The sequence below is a fragment of the Trichogramma pretiosum genome, unplaced genomic scaffold (genome assembly GCF_000599845.2).
Source record: "Trichogramma pretiosum strain Unisexual culture from Peru unplaced genomic scaffold, Tpre_2.0 scaffold6, whole genome shotgun sequence".
NCBI lineage: Eukaryota > Metazoa > Arthropoda > Insecta > Hymenoptera > Trichogrammatidae > Trichogramma > Trichogramma pretiosum.
Genome location: NW_019641678.1, coordinates 113,286 through 130,030, shown reverse-complemented (window position 1 = coordinate 130,030; position 16,745 = coordinate 113,286). Strand labels below are relative to the sequence as shown.

Sequence of the window (16,745 nt, the reverse complement as noted above, 5' to 3'; positions counted from 1 at the left end):
CAAAAGACTGATACGCCGTCCTGTATTACTCGAGAATATGAACGCACGCATCGCTCCGCGTAAAAAACTATGACTAGAACTAGAAGAAGGTACGCGACCGCAGATCGCGTCGAGCCTATAAGAGGGCGTATAGCATTACCTCGTGTGCACAACACTCGTCATTGCGCCACGTTATAAGCTACATGTATTTTCTACAGTCGCGGCTATATGCCACAGATACAGCACAGTGAAAAAGTAGACGAGCTCGAACAATGCAAATTATGACCTGTTGAATTGTATTACATTGATGCGCTATCATACGATATAACCGCTACTTGGGTCGACACGATATATGAGATATGTACCGCAGAACAAATAAAGCTGGGTTTCATGTAAAAAATAAAATTATCATCAGCTGCACGGCAATAATTAATTGTATTAAACGAATCGATCATGTCACATAATTTCTAGATTACGATAACAGCAACTTTAACTGCTGCGCTCATTGTGCTGCACACACTCGAAAGCTTGTGAAAATAAAATTATGTAATAGGTCGATTGAGGCGTGATAGAGAAAAGCGATCGATATGTATATAGAGAAGTAAAAATTTGAATATCAATTGCTGTATGAGACGAGCGAGTTGTCAAGTGGCTTCGAACGAGAGAGCGAGACGGAAGAAGAGTAATCCGATTGTGTGAGCGCGTCAATGAGAATAGATAGCCGCCGAGTCGTTGTGTCGCGCCGCCGCCGCCGCCGCCGTCCTGTACCAATATATCTATACGCGTATGCAGCTTCATTCGTAATATCCGAACGATTATCCCACGAGTTTGAGAGAGTTCGCATATAGCCGATCGAGCCGCAGACGAGAATAATCGCTTGCGAAGCTGCATATATGGGCCACTCGACTGAGTCTTCCATACACATGCGTACGTATACACCGGCGTGCATAATAGATACGTGAGAGAGGCTCGTCGCACGCTATCATCCCTCTGTGTATGTGTGTGTGCATGGCCGAAAAGGAAAACACATTACGACGACTCGGCGCATAATCATCCTTTTCGCGGATCCACGGCTGCACAATGGCATTAGCGACACATCATCCCTTAATTTATTATTCTATATCAATGAGAGAAAGAGCGAGAGAGAGACGGAGAATAAAAAAAGGGTCGATCGACATCGGCTGTGTGTGCCATCGTCGCACGTACAAGAGCGTATGTATACAGCAGCGGATATGTGTGCGCGTGTATGTATACGTACGCGAGTCTAAGTACGTATAGGTGAGGATGCAAATAACTTCACGTATGCAAATAAGCCAAGAGAGAGAGAGAGAGAGAGCTCGGGAGCGCGCATATGCAAAGTAGGCTTCGACGAGCATGTGTTCGTCTTCGGGGGAACCCTTTCTTCCCGATACGCTACCCCGTAAACCTCTATATATCTATAGGTACGCTTATATGTACGTGTGTACCTTTACCTATCTAACTTCTTCGTCTTGTTCTTCTGTCTTTCTCTCTCTGCTGCTGCCTCGATCTATCTATCTGGTCGGGCGGGTGAGCGCTGCCACGGCTTCGATCCCCTATGCAGCTCTCTATCTCTCAAACATTGCTGAGGTTGCCCCCTCCCCGTATTGTACACATTGCTCCGATGCTACTGCTGCTGTTGCCCTTTTCCACATCGAAGATGATCGGGACCCACGCGCCCCGTATAAGCTACTTTACATATCTCCCGATACGTATTTCCTCTCTCTCTCTCTGTCTCTCCTTTTTACTCGACTTTTACTGCTGTATGGGCCCGATATGCAGCCGGAGAATTAATTCCTCTGAGCGCGTATAAATATACGTGGGACTTGGCTTACGGCATAGTTGCGCACACGGAGAAAGAGCGCCAAATCGCTCTCAGGATGCGACCCGTCAAACAATCTCGCTCCGAGCAAAAAACAACCTCCGGAATGATCACCTTTGACTCGACGCTTTTAAGCACATACGCGCGGATGATATGCGTTGATTCGCATTGATATAGATCGAATCTCGTATAGAGCATCGATCGAGTTTTGACACCAGTTTTTCAAGTCCGTCCGTTTTACTTGGACCCGTATCGAGGCATATATGTAAATATGAGCTTTTTTACCACGTAACAAATAAACGTGTGCTTTCAACCAGTCCAATGACTCGCCTATAATTTTACGACCGTGTTTATAAATTTTACGTCCACAGTGAGTGAGCGTTGAAAAAATCGACTCAATTATGAAATTATTAAAGCAACGATTGTTCCTTCTCTCTTTTTCTTTCTCTCTTGAGCTCGAGTTTTATTCAAGCAATATTGACGTCGAGACCCTGTGCGTGAGCAGTACACGGCAATACGAGTGTACGCCGTGGAGAGTAATCAAGTTTTTTGCCATTATCATAATGAGGCATTGTCGCAGTCGCAGTCGCAGTCGCGAATAAACAAATCAATCCGGCACCGAACAAAGCATCCTATCTATCTCTATACATGTGTATATTGTACATTCGTGTGTGTTCGTACGTACACGACAGAGCAGCGAGTGCATGATTGGCGCGTAGCAAAGCAGAACAACAAAAAGACAAAGTCAAGGAGGTAGAGAGAGAGGAGAGAGAGAGAGTCTGAGCTGCTCGACGCCGAGCGATGTCGAATCGAGTTAACGAACTTTGCTCGACTTAATGAAGCTTCGACCGGAAAGGAAACGCGAGTACATCTCGAAGGCGAAGGTACATACATACAGCAGACTTATATGTAGACCGAACCAAGCTCTAAGAGTAGCAAGCCTAAGCAAAAGAGTACACGAGAGCAAAGACACAGAGAGATATATACATTATATATAGGTATAGGATATATACGCGCGAGCAGGCATAGCAGCAAAGAGGAACGTGAGAAAGACAACCTCCCCTAAGCTCCGAAATTTGGATCTCTCTCTCTTCATCATCGCTCGCGCGCGCACACATGCATACAAAAATCTACACGTATACAGAGTGCAAGAGTAGTCGAGAAACGATATTAACATATCGAAATTGCAAAATAATCGAAGCTAGTACCAGTTTTCGAGTCGGAGTCAAGGTGCCACAAGAGAAAAAAACCTGTTATATGATAGATCGCGCAGAAGGACGAAGAGAGCACCGCTCAACAACTACTTACATACTACTATATACGAGTTCACGCCCGACTCCAAAAGGTTATCGTGACCGAGTCCGACCTTAACCGGCTGGTCTTATACGCGCGTGCATTGATTTTATTAAATGCTTCGCTTTTGCTCTCTTTGGCTACGAGCTTAGCTCGGGCATTTGTTATGAAGATTTTTTTTTCTTTTTTTTTTTATACCAGACGGAGGCTTGAGTTAAAGAAATAAGGACGAAAGTGAGAGAGAGAAAGACAGAGAGGTATGGCTAAGCCGAGTGCTGCACGCTCACAATAGCATATCGTCCGTAAGGGAGAGCCGAGCGAAGGTCTTGTTATTGTACCTGTCGTTCGTATGTATGTGTAATTAGTTTCATCTCCGAAACATATTAAGGATAAACAGTAGTCGGCAGTCAGCAGTGTGTTGCTTGTGTTGCCATAATATTACCGCTTGGAACGATGGCAAAATTTATTATTATTTTTAATTGTGTCTGGGTGACGGCTCCTCGCGCCTCATGAAAGTGTCGAAAAAAAAGAAGAAAAATTAGAGAAGAAGGAAGGTGGAAAACAATCGTTACGAAATATCCACGAGTGAGCGAGCTTATTCGCGCTGGCGTAAAATTTGTTCGCTACATAAAAAAAGGTATATAGTGCCAAGTGTAATACAGGTATAGGTATGTGTCAAGCGGTGAGGTGAATTAAGTGAATCGCTATTCGGGTCTCTCGCGCGCGCACTAGTCTGTTTCGTCAAATCCTCGCTGCCCGTGCTACGTGTATACTATGACAATTTGCGCTCGAGCGGGGATACGAAAAAAAAACCGCAGTATATTATAAGCACGTCGATTGTTTTGCAACAGCGCGCGGCAATGATTGCCCGAAAAAATAGGCTCTACATTCGTATTATATTATATAGTCACATCCTTTTTGCACGACGCGGCGAGCGATGACGATGATTATCATTGTAATGCTGCTGCTGCTGCTCTGCCACTGCCACTGATGTTATCTCTACTTTTGTATTCGGGTCAATTACTCCAGACACTCATCGTCGTCGCAGGCAGTAGTCGTCGTCGTTGGCTTTTCATCACTACCATTGTTGTTATATAGATATACACTGCAAAGCTGAATTGATGTTTCATAAAAGTCTTGGCATTCTTCGAGTAACATTTACGATATATATTTTATCCTCGAGCTCGTTTGGTAATTTTCCGCGGATCTTATAATGGAGTCGCTCGATCGAGGTGCGCAGCTCCACGAAAAAGCAACGAAAGAGGAGACGCAGACGAACGACGTCGTGCACGTTCGTACAAAACATACCGGAGATTTTCACACATAACTCAGGCTAGAGCCACCCCGGCTATTGCCTTCGAGTATCAGCTAGGCAGGGTCGAGCATATATGCATATGCGCGCTATATATACACCGATTCGGCTGGACCAATGGGAAAGGGGCGCGCACACTCTGTACGTCAAGGAAATCGTCTCCGATCCAACATCAGCTATATAATGACACTGAGCAAGAGAGCGAGAGAGTAGACGTGCTCCGTCGCATCACAATGACAATATCGTCCGGTTATAGTCAAGAAAGAGCAGCACGCTCGAATGGACTCGCTAACAGTAGAAGAGCCAAGTGAGTGTGTGTGTTTGTGTGTACGTATACCACTAGCAGAGACACATCGAGATGCAGACTATACGAACCGGAAATCAACCCTCGCGATCTGCACAAATTTTCAAATGAATGCTTACGCATAGCTGTACTCTGAGAGAATTGCTCCGAGTTGATGTTTATTAATAACGAATTTACTCTGCGTTACACTTATTATAATGCGCACGACGAGGTGATACGCGTTCTGTGTTTGTGTGTGTGTGACAGGACTATCCCTTCAGCCCACCGATTCGATTTTTCGCTCCTAGAAGAAACCGGATTTCTCGAAGAAAGCTTGTGCTGCATATATATTCGTTTATTAGATCAGCTGCGTACGATCCATTTCACGTATTTGCCTACACAATAATATAGCGCACGAGGAGTGGCGCGACGACGAACATGTTTGTGCGCTGCATGTCTTTTATATGCTCCTTAAAATCTCATACATTCGAGAGAGCTTGACTGCAAATATTTTTGTTATTTTCCAAGCTTGTACACACACACCGCAACAGTATAGCAACAGCACATCGAATAATCAGTAATCGAATTATTCTCCTTAACGCAGCGGGCAAAGCTTGTTATTTTGTCGCAATATTTATTTCGAGCGCAGCGCTGCACATTAAATTCTGTGAAAGTAATAACGAGCCGCGATATAATATACATTCTTCACACACACATGCACATTTATTATGAATAATGTATGTATACACATCGGGCGCGAAAAGATAAACATCGTTCATTCATCGATTTTCGAGATGACGCTGCGCCATACTCGCAGGCGAGTTCGAGCTCGATATACGAGGCTCGATCGCGTGCCTCTGGATAAAAATGCATGCCATGTATCGCATCCAAGTGTTTCCGCTTTTGCTTTTCGCGCGCTCAACTGTGTGTGTGTATATGTGTGTCTTTATGTCCGTGAGCTCACATACACAGGCTCACTTACATTCTGGCCGCACGCAATTGGTATTATCGGCAAAACGCAGGCAGTATAGCAGCGCCCTGTTTACGGAAATTGCATTCGTGTGTCTTTTTTTCATTCATTCTCTTATTAGGTATTGCGAAAATTCGCAATGGCCAATGTCTGCTTCACATACACACAGACGCACACACGCGCGCTGTCGTTTTTTGATCGTTCGATGTCGCATAACGTGTATTGTTTTGCCCGCGCGCATTGACATGACATCGTGTACATACACACATTTATATACAAATACGCACAAACAATTTTTTTTAATACCATTCAGATATACACACACTTACACACATTGTGTATCGATTTTATTTCGCGGCGCAGTGGAAGTGCGCACGTTTCCTCGTGCATGACGGAAGTGCGTGTGTGTGCACGCGCAGCCGCTTATACACATATATTTTTTATTGCATGTATATCTATATAGTTCCTCCTATTACCTAGAGCGATTTAAATGCGTTTTGTGTGTGTGCGTGTTTATACTTGCGGCTTTTCTTTGACAAATAACCCAACTAGCAATATGCACATCGAGAAAAAAAATTATTCGAAACAATTACCGCCCAATTGATTTAATTTTACGAACTCCAATTAATTAAATTTGAATATTATTTCCATTTAAAAAATCAATATAATTGATTTTTTGATTTAATTATGCACTCTTATCAATAAAATCTCTTCATAATTCGGGTGTTTTAATATTGTAAATTTGAGGACGAAAAAAACATTTTTTTTAAACTAAATTTAAAATTAGAAGTAGAACTGATATATATTCCCGGTGCTTGCAGTATAAATAGGTAATTTTACAAAATATACAAACCATTAGAACAATAGACCTCAAATACTGCAGAACAATCGAAGGAATTAAACTTAGAATTTGATTACTCTTAATTATCTTTTGTTACATTAATATCAACACAAAATGTGCAATTGCGCAAGCTCAAGTCGAAAGAATATCTCCAAAGCGACATTATTCCATAGACGGGCGCCACGATCGAACGATTATTAGCTCGACATTCTGGGAAAATCATGACGTCCGAATGCAGCCCATGCAGGACGAGATTTATCTTGGCTTGTAATCGGCTGGCTGACCTGCACTGACGAGCACACGCATACAGCGTAGCTGTACTACTACTCGTTCGGTAAACGACGTCGACGTATTATAGACGTTAATATATACGTGTATCGAATGTCGCGCGTATTGCGCGAAATTCGACTCGTACGGCACTCCATATTATATGGTCGCTCGCCCGCTTATAACGATGCATTACGTGTTATGCACGCATTTATATGTACAAGCACGATCGCGACTGGCCTATATTATATTATTATTGTAATCTAATTTTACAATGATGTTCAACATGGTTGCTTGCTCTCATAAGAAGGGAAATATTTTATATTTTATTATTTTTTTTATAAATACAATCGATAGGTCCCTCGTCGATTTCTCATTAAGCAATTGGAGAATTTCGGCGTTTCATTGTCGTGTGAGGTCCCCGAATGCATAACTTCCGGTGCACTGCACTCGATTTTAATTTACAAAACTCGAGCACCTCGAGGCTCGTCGCCGTGGTTGCAGCTCTTTCTGGGAAAATCGAAGTCAGAAGCATCATCGCGACAAAGTGCATCGAGTCCCGGCTCGTGCACGTACACAAACACACGCGCACACAGAGTGCAGTAAATCGGCTTTTGCCATACGCCGCGATTCAGCCGTCAGCAGAAATGTTTATCGCACAGAGACGACAACAGTAGCGGCAGCAGCAGTAGCAGCAGCAGTAGTAGCAGAGCAAAGAGGGAAGAGAACGAGAGAGGTCGATCGCCGCCACGACTGTTGCTCTCCCCGAAATAGCGACAAGTCCAGAGCAACATTAATTCCTGGAGAAGAGTATGCAATATGCACACGGACCGACTGGAACAATATTACCACGCGTCGTCGTTGTCGCTCGATGTATTTGACCGTGAACGTGCGGAACGTATATAAGCAGTGCAGAGCCGATGAACGTTTCATGTATATACCGTAAGTCGTGTGTAACACACATTACTGCATATTATACAGAAGTGAGTACATCTTTGATGCTCTTTTATAAGGTACATAGCTCAAGTGTATGTAGCAGCAGCAGCAGCAGCAGCAGCAGCAGCACACACACGCGTACACGTAAGAGAGCCTGATCTCAATTTAATCGTTTCCTCCGACTCGCACTGCACTGCCAAAGCCGGAAGTTCTTATGTTCTTTCTGCCTCTCTCGCTCTCGAGCTTGCCCGCCTGGCCTCGCGCTCGCCCGCGAATCAAATCGACAAAACGTATCGGAGGGGCCTTATATACATTCACAATTATATTATTTGAATAATATGTGTCGCTACAAGTACGTGAGCAGCCTTTCGATTTTATTTACTTTTTTTTTATTTTCAAATTACAATAGCGGTTCGGGCCCGCGCGCGCGCGCACCGGCACACATACGTGAACATGTATTCGTTCGTTCTCCGCTTCGACGAGGAGGAAGAGAGAGAAAGATGCTACTCCGCCCCCCACGCGAGGCCATTCTCCCGGATAATTCCTGTGCACGAGTATGCAAGCTGATCGTGTATGTAAAAACTTGCCTGTCTGCGCCATTCAGGGCCAAGGCCCATTTGAATTATAAAAGAATCGACGAAATAAATCGCAATCGATAATGCGATTGAGTAATACACAATGCACAATCATCTTCCTGCACGATCCGTTTAGCTCGAAACGTCTCGATACTCCGAAACGTGCATCGCGTGTAGATTATTACAAATGATATGTACGAAACTGAAAATTTTGCGGATGAATATAAATTTCTATCCAAAGGATAGAGTGTACCTCCTTGAAGTAATACTTTAATTTTGGAACGAGCCCTGATCTATGATAATGGTCCTTCAGTTATCCGGAAGGCTGTTCAATATCGAAACATTAATACAACCAAAGAGAAATTCGCGAATATACCAATACTGCTGTATGTACGCGACAAAGCTGTCGGTATAAGTCACGAAAAGTTGAGCAAAAAATGAACGAACGAGTTTCGGAATTATTAAAAGTCACGTTTCCGCACTTCATTGAAAAACTCGCTTTGCCGCTGAAAGAAAAGGAGTGTGTCACAGAGAAGAACGAATTGCATGTTTAATAGCTACTTTTCGCATGTATATAGCCGAGCTGCTGCACCGAATTTACAGCCTGTACATATAGGCAGACTAGTCTTCGTCATCATCATGCAATGTATCGAAATAATAATGTAACCTCGAGAGCGTCCCCTATATATACGTATGCTCGAGCTCTCTCGCATTAAAACGCGTCACGCGCGTAGATACACACATGCAGAGAGACTTGCTGGTATATATATGAGCGAAATATAGTATTGATCTCTCGCGATATATTCCTACACTTAATCGAATGGCTCCAACATTAATCTTACTTATGCGCGCGTATATATACAGTGATAAAACTGCCCGTACCAACTACTACTCCCGCACTGCTGAATATAACATCGTCTAATATAACGACGTGGGTCCGAAGAAAAACTATATGCGTAATAAAAGGCAAGGCTATCAATGCGCGTAATAATACATGCCTATGTATGTATACATATGAGCTCGGGTCTTAGATTCGCATTCGTATCCATCGGTCCACTAAATGCTTCTGCGTATATAAAAGGCAACTTCGAGGGGGGAGAAAATACATTTCTTCGAGTTTGAATTCTCAACCCCCCGCATTAAAGTAATGATCGGCACGTAATAATTTTTTATCTACCAGAGAGATGGGTTTAGCTTAAAAAAAATTAGTTTGAAACAGAAAGTCGCGCGCGACATGCCTTCCGATCACACGACGTTGAAATCACCGATATCCTTCCAATAAGCCGCGCTCTTTTACCTATACCGTGCGCGCATATAAGGTAGATATAGGTAGCCTCGTACGCCCACTCGGGCGGCGTGTCAGTGATCGAACGTTATGTATAGAGCGCCAGCCGATCGCAGCAGCCTCTCGAGAACTGCCGCTGCTGCTGCTGCCTCGATGTATAGCGTAGCTCTGGCCGTGATATGCGCGTGCAGTGTGGGCAAGGGGTGTGCGCTAGAGGAAAACCACCCCCGCTTCGTCGAGCAACCGCCGCGCGGCGCCACTCTACGGAGCTGCTCCACTGCTACTGAACACGAAGCTGCTTTCTTCTCTAGTCTGCATCGAAAATATTTGCCGTTCGGTGGATACTTGCGTTTTTTTCGGTCATTTTCTGCCAGAATCATGAAAAAACAATAAACAATAATTTTCCATAGTTTTGGATCAATGGTCAAGATCATCGAGGCCAAAGACACGTTGGACGAGAATGACAGCGATGACGGGCCCCACACACGACACGGCCAAGTGTTCGAGGAGGGACTCAAGCACATACACACACGTTTGTTTACTGCTACATGCATGTGTATACAAACACACACTGACAGCTATCAGAGTGGGGACTGTTGTCGTGCGGACACACGCTACAGATATACGCGTACTTTCTCCTTCTCGCTCTACTCGGCTACTCGAGCCGAAAACGTATATACATATATAGCTACTGCGTTGTACGGGGTGGAAAGTGCGTGTGCTGCGCGCGCTCTCAATCTGCCTCTCTCTCTGTCTTACTCGCTCTCTTTCTCTCTCTCACTCGCTCGCTCGCTCGTTCGAGGGATGTGTCGAGGGCTGATGCGGCGCGAAGCTATCTCAGTCTCGGTCAGACAGCAGGCCTAACAGGAGCGTGTTGCGCGTACATACAATCGGCGCGCTCCGCGTTTTCATACAAAATATATATACACGAGTGCGAGTGTGCCTGCTCCGAATTTCCATACATACGTGTATCGTACGCGAACGCACTTTTTTCCAATCGTGCGTTTCGTACACACGCTGACAGACATTTTTCTTGTATACACATTTTATTTGTGTATACAATCGTGTGTAACACGAAGTGTATAGGTGTGTGTTAAACTACCTGTGCTTTTGATTTTTTTTTTGTTGTTATTGCGACTGTGCGTTTTTGAAAAAAACTCGTCGCAAATGCAAAACTTTTCTACCACGACTGTTTCTACGAGACTAATGCTGCGTCGAGGACGACTCTGCAGATCCACGTGCTCGATTGTTGTTTTCTGTTCTTGTTAAATCTTAACGCAACAAGAGAAGAGAAGACTTGCTGTACGTAATTTTATTTATTGCAACCAGTGCATGTTTTGGGTTCTTTCGTTTATACAAACAAGCGAACGACAGGCGAATATCGGGCAACGACGAATTCACCTCCCGATCGTAATTTTTAGTAACGATGCATGTGCGATCTGTGCGAGTGACAAGTGCAGTGCTCGAGAGTTTTACCCGTTTAGGGATCGAAGCTTTTATTTTGTACTTGGAAATAGGGAGCTTTGGTGATTACACGTAGATGTACAGTGCGCCGAAAAATTGTCACTATCAAGGTCTCGGGGACTACCCTATAGGCGAGTGCAATCGCTTCGGAACGCACGCAGACACGCTCACTTACACCAACACAGTCGAAATACGTATAATAATGCGAACGCGAGTGATGAAGTTCGCGCGTAAACGCGGGGCTACCTACGCGAGCTGCAGTTGTATGTGTGCTAGTGCAGCGCTCAAGGCAAGAGTTGAATTTCCATCGCTCGCGCTCGCAGACAGACACGCATGATTTACCATTTGTTTTGCGCACTCTGCCAAGCTTTCGCGAAATTCAATTTGCAGCGCTCGAGCGGCGTGGCTCTATGCAATATGCGTGTACGATAGATTGGACTCTACCGTTCGTCGGTCGGCGACAGACGAGTTCTAGAAAAATCTTCCTTTACATTGCATTGTCTTAACGCAGTGTCATCGTTGAGATTTTTTTTTATTTTTTCATCAAAAGGGACAAAAATTTAGTGAAATCTGACTTTTATTGAATAAACTTTGAAGTCGTCCTGTATTACAGGATCTCTGACCGATAGTAGCATGAATTGAACAAGTGAATCGAACAACTTTGCTCGTGTCTCGAATGCCGAAACAACATCGTGCCGAATTTCTCAACGTCTTTGATTCACACTCGTTACTCAAAAGTATTATACTTCTCGGACTATTCTCACGAAAGAGGTAGACGTAGAAAAATAAGAATAGTGCGAAAAGTCAATACACATGCCAAAACGGATCGGAGCCAGAGTCAAAGCGAAGCCGATGGTCGATGATTTTTATGGCTTTTACGTGATTCGAATAGGTGATCGTTTCTGAGTGAATCATATTCGTATACGCTACGACGATAATCGCGACTGAAAACTATTTCTTCTTTTAGTTCAACTTCTATTGATATTTATTCGCGACGCGTAGGAGGCAATTTTCGAGACTGTCACAATTGATCTTGTCTTTGACAGCTGGTTAAAAATGCGCCCAGACGTGTGTATGGCTCGCGCGTAATCGTAAATGTTTACGATATTCTTTCTTTGAATCGATCGATTTGAATACTCACTCACCCACACACACACATTGACATCACATATTGTTGTTAAATTAAAATCGAATGTACGTGACTGTGTGGCGACATTCGGCCAACGTTGTAACTGGGATACCCTCGTCGTCGTCTCTGTAAGCTTATCTGGCGTCACGCGGCTAAAAAAGACTCGAAGAACGAGTACACGCGTGTATGAGTACGAGTGCATACAATACATCTCAGACTCCGTGTTGTGTATAAAGAGTGTATGTGTGTGTGTGTGAGAGAGAGAGAGAGAGAGAGAGAGAGAGAGAGCTGCTGCATATGCAGTATTTAAGTGGCAAGAACCTTTGCAGCTCGCGAGCGCGCGATAAAAAGCCGGCGAGAGAGAACTCCTTCGTTTTTTTTTCATTTTCGCTTTTTTTCTTGCTCGAACTCTCGAGATAACTCGAGTGTACGACTAGTGTGTATCTCTCGCGAAAAGGTGAGAAATTCACCTTCGCGGCGAACACTCGCGATTATTCATTCGTAGATTTTATTTATACGCTGCGCGCGCAGTTTAATGGACTCGCGACTCTATCTTCGATTGACTTATCAATAATTTCGCGATTCGAAACATATACAACAGAACTGTGAGCGGAATAAAAATTGCAATCGGCCGAGTCGAGCGTTAAGTTGTCTCATATTTACATTGTGCAAGACCAAGACCAAGACGACGACTGCGAGAGAGCACAAATAAATCGCGAGAGAAAACATTTTGACGAGAGACTCGCTCGCGGTACGATTAAAGCGTCAGTCCGCGACAATAATTCGTCGTGCGCTCTGTGCTCATTACCTTGCAGAGCTCGCGCACAAATACACACAAACAGAACACACACACACATGAGTCGTCGTTGTCGTCGCGCGTATCTGTCTGAACAATTAAAGCTGCTATAAGGGGGATATAAAAAAGCATGAAAAAGCGCGAGATAAAGTAAGGCTCCGATGAGGCTTGTTGCTACATCTGTCTTTCTTGGCATGTCCTCTCTTTTATAATGTACGTTTATACTCGCACACATACATACACTAAAGAGTAGGAAAAATTCGCTTACACTCGCGTGCTCGCGAGAGCCGTAGAATCTACTCGGCAGCTTTTGCAGCTCGTAGTGCAAAGCACACGCATACACACATACACTTACACTTACACTTACACTTACACACAAATAGTGTCCCTGAGCGCGGCTCTTGAACTTGTAGCGCGAACTGAGAGAGAGAGAGAGAGAGAGATGAGAGAGGAGGAACACCGAGAGCTGCACCGAGAGCTATACTCTATTATTGTAACTTTGCGCCACTGCTTTAGCTATGTATATAAACTGGCGTGTGCGTGTGCAGCTGCTGTGTGTGCATGTGCATTACTGCCATTGCCTGCGAGATATATTGTTACAATCGGAGAATATAACTGACCGACGACTTCTTCTATATATTATATTATACATTATTTTATTACGTATATTGGGTGTAAATCTCATTTTTATCTCGAAAGACGCGTATCGAGTATCGTGCGAACGAGACTGTCAAACTCCGTTTCGAGCCCCCCGACACATTCCATTAAACGTTTTCAGCGCCACTTTATTATTATATTATACATATAAACTCGTTTTTTTTTCGCGCGCTGCATTGACAAAGTCGCGACGAGCGAGGATTCCTCGAATCGGTGCAGCTCCTCGAGTGACACCGCCACTAAACGTGTATATCATAACTCGCCGTATTATTACGTATTATAAAAATACTCGCAATACCGGCCAAGATCGAATTTGATATCGGCAGCTTGACGCTCTGTAGTACATCGCACGGATATTATTATTATCATGAGCATTCGCAAGATAGACGCGCCGCAATTTGAACTGCAGCTATAGGAAAGGAGTGAGGGAAAGTTGCGGACTAGGTTATACTTACGCGCATAGCAGCAGCGGCAGCGGCGTTGACAAACTAATCCTCGTACAAGCGATTACACGTATATATACCGCTCTCGCGTTCAGCTTGTATAAACGTATACTCCGATCGTGAATGAAACTGCGTCTGTGCGTGTGTATTCGTCTGCCCTCTGTGTGTACGTCGCACGACGCTGAAGTGTGAGTGGTGCGTGGGCGTTCCCCATAAATATCGGTCAGAGTAGGACACAATCATGCATATAAGCTGACAGAGAGAGAGAGAGACAGAGCCTCAGCGTCTCATCCTTTTATATCATCGTCATTATTGTTGTGTAGGCCTCGGCACGAAGACGTGTCGAGAATCAATAATGAGTACTTCTTTTTCAGCATTACGCCGAGTCCCCCGTGTGTAGAAGAATCAGACAGATACATCTTGAACGATGTTTATTAAAAAAACGGGGTTCGCGTCGCGTACCTGACAATTCCGATCGATATAAAGTATGGCCCTATTGTTGGTGCACGCGCTTGCGTGCTCGAGCCATCATCCACTCGGCCTTACATTTCGTCTCGTATCGATGCATTTGCATTTATAATTATTCGTCGTCGCGTCGTCGATCAGCCGAGAACGCGCTTGCTTGTATATATTTCTTATTATAATCATAATCATAATAATAATAACAACATTTTCAGCGGGTTGCTCGAACTGAATTATTTTATATGATTGATGTTTGTTTTCCCGCGCGCTTTTCGAAACGGTCAACACGAATTTTGCATATTTATTTTCTGAAAATATTCTTCATCGCATCGAGTTCATCAATGATTGTTTTTTACCACGAACACCGTGCGCGTACTCTTCTTTGACCATTTCTTTGCCGACCTTGAGCACATGTCGTTGTCCACACACCTTGCCGCTTGATGCTCTCAACAAAGGATTCGATCAATCAACGTCACGATTTCGATAACTGTCGTCGGAAAACTCCTGTCCCGAGCGCTAATGAACATTAGAGTGACATTCTATTCATATTGAACAATATAATCCTTTCGAGAGTCTCCATAAACAGTTCCGAGCATGACGTAATTAATAAGATTAAGCATTCACCGGCATTCTAAGCAGGTTCGTGTTGGTCAGATAGATGAAAATAGAGTCATTGACGTTGGCCATTAAAATTGTTAATTGTTTGTCATTAGTTCTTCACACATTCTGAATAAAATCGAGTTTCTTATATATTTTTAAGAAACTCTGACTTTCTGCCTCTAGCTTCTTTCGTTTTTTTCTTTAATTTAATCAATTTAACAAAATGAACAAAAGGCAAAAGACATGATGTACATGTAAATTAACAACATCCAATTGCAATACACTGTAACTAGTTTGCTACCCTCGTGTACTTGCATATATTGGTCGTACAATATGTTTACAAGCCACAAACTCGTAAACTCTTGATTTTGAAAAGCCATCAGCATAGAAACAAAAATTAGTCTTGTGCATTGCGCACTGGTAAAAAATAGAAATGGATAAAAATAAGCTCAAACAATAATACAAGTTTAGCAAAATGATAAATAGTTTTTATACGGGGAGAAAAGATAAAATGCACCATTTCGATAAACCGTCTAAGCGATATTTTCAGAGTTAATGACCTTTTTAATATTTCTAATTTTTATTACGCGCTTCGAATATATGTTCAATTATTATTACGATAGTATGCGCTACATATTGAATTATCTGTGCAGGTTGTCAGTCACTCTAGTGTAGCTCTGTTTATTTGTGTCTGTTTGTTTATGTGTGCATTTGCCTGGGAGTCGCTCTGTGCGTCACAATCAATAATTTTTTCAGAATAAAAAGCAAACAATCATGCAATATGAAACACTCCCGAGAACGTAATACACTATTCAGACCTAGATTTATATTATGCCTTACGAGTTTGATATATATATTTTTTTCTTCGTGCGTGTACACTATAAGGCGTTTAATTCTGCAACAGCTCGAAATATGAACATAGCGAAGTAGGGGCTTTGCCTATGTTAGCCCACGCACTATTATTGTTATCGCCGCTTACTACAACGCAGGAGCGACCCCTGATACGCTGTATTCACTTTTAGAGCTGTTGCAGAATTAAACGGCTAATAGTGTGCATATAACACGTATAGGCGCGGCTATTAATGCTTAATACGCGTTGATAGCGAATTTTCACAAATTCAGCCTGCGTATTACTTTTTTATACGAGCTGCAAGGCGTTATGTATACCACTGCGAGCGCGCGACTTCCATTCTTTTGCGCTCGGTAACTATTGATTGCTAGAGAAAAGAAAAACAAAGCTGTTATTAAAATTACTCGCTTCGCTAATGATTGCCACGTAAGAGCATATATATCAATGTTTATAGCCTTAGCTCGAGAAAGCTCGCTCCCAAGAAAATGCATTCTCGGAGCAAGCCGAAAAAAGAATCAATACGTGCTGTGTGTGTGTGTGTGCGCGCGCGTGTGCATAGAGTCGGTGGCCCCCGGTAATTTTTTTGCGTCTTCAAAGCCGAGCAATGCTCGTTATTGGCGCTGGAGAATTTTCTCTCTGCCGTCATCTGGAGATTCCACAGACTGTGTGTGTATATAAGCCAACAAACCCGGTAAGAAAAAGCGCCACCAGGGAAGGGGGAGGGTTGTGGGTGCAGAAAGGAGAAATAGCTAGAAAAAGCTTA

The 16,745-nt window shown here is 43.5% G+C and overlaps 1 protein-coding gene across 3 annotated transcripts in view; it reads left to right on the top strand.

The window, feature by feature from the left end:
• Positions 1-3,534: 3,534 nt before the first annotated feature.
• Positions 3,535-16,745, top strand: part of LOC106658064 (homeobox protein cut) — a 115,619-nt gene continuing 102,408 nt past the window's right edge. The window contains exon 1 of one of the 3 annotated variants that reach the window (XM_014379874.2): positions 3,535-3,749. The gene's annotated coding sequence lies outside the window, so the exon portion shown is untranslated. Of the gene's footprint in view, positions 3,781-10,450; positions 10,884-16,745 lie in introns of those variants that run through there. The other 2 variants (XM_023460891.1, XM_014379873.2) reach the window with 2 other exon arrangements.